This window comes from Morone saxatilis, unplaced genomic scaffold (genome assembly GCF_004916995.1).
Source record: "Morone saxatilis isolate NCDOM2014 unplaced genomic scaffold, NCSU_SB_2.0 Contig4, whole genome shotgun sequence".
NCBI classification, from domain to species: Eukaryota; Metazoa; Chordata; class Actinopteri; family Moronidae; genus Morone; species Morone saxatilis.
Genome location: NW_023339984.1, coordinates 12,697,848 through 12,698,923, shown reverse-complemented (window position 1 = coordinate 12,698,923; position 1,076 = coordinate 12,697,848).

Below are 1,076 nucleotides of genomic sequence, written 5' to 3'. Positions count from 1 at the left end.
CTCAAAAACTATAAATTAGATCGACTTTGGTGATTTGCACAAACTTTGGTGCCAGGCATTCATGGTCCCAAGAGGATGAATCATAAATAACTGAGATGATCTATTTGACTTTTAATGTAGCGCCATTATCAGGTCAAGATTCTGACTTCTCCAGTTAATATGTTTATGAAAAACAACATATTTCCATCAACCTCAAGCAGTTTTTTGCTACTTTGTGCAAATGTTAGTAGGCTAAACACACACACTGCACCTGCTAAACATCAGTATGGTAGCATGTTAACACTGCTGTGCCCATCTGTGAGTACAGACAACATTTGATTTTTGTTGTTTGAGTTTGAGAAGTAAAAGAAAAATGATCTGTCACTTTATAAAAATATGTTTTCATTTAGTGTTGCTAATAATTCGTGTTTATGTAAGTGGTAACTGTGTTGTTTGTTCACAGAAAAAGCTCTTTCTGATGTCTATTTTAATAGTGTTTGTTTTAGCTTATTTCAGTGTTGATAAGAATAAGAGTTTTAATTCTGTCTCTCTTGTTCCTAGTTGTGGAGGTCGTGGTTGGTCTACTCGCTTTTGATGGTGCTATGGTTTGCGGTTGCATGTTTACTAGTGTGATGCTTTTATTTGAGGTGTTGGTTTTGGTTGGTGTTATCTTTACACAGGTACTCCCACTGTTCCACCAGTGGCTTCCCAGCTGTGGTACGATCCTCTCCTCTTCCTCACTTTTCAGGTTTTAGACTCTAAATAAAGAGCCATTTATGGGAGTTAAGACACACCGACTGTTGTGGCCTCTTTGCTTGAGCCGCTGTGTCTCAGTTCAATTGGTAATTCCTGGTAGACTATTTACAATTGGAGTTTCACTAATAAGTTGCCTGCTTACTGGATTCGCACATGACTGGAATAGACCAGAATAGTGCCTGACCTTCAGTTGGTCTGTGGTAAACTGAAGCTGATTCTGAACCGGAAGTGGCCCAAGTTTGCACCCCAAACTTAAAGGTGTGAAGTTTTTTTTTTAAATAAGCGTAAGTTCATGTTCACTGTTTCTTAGAAAAACTATCTGTATGCATCATTAGTCAAGT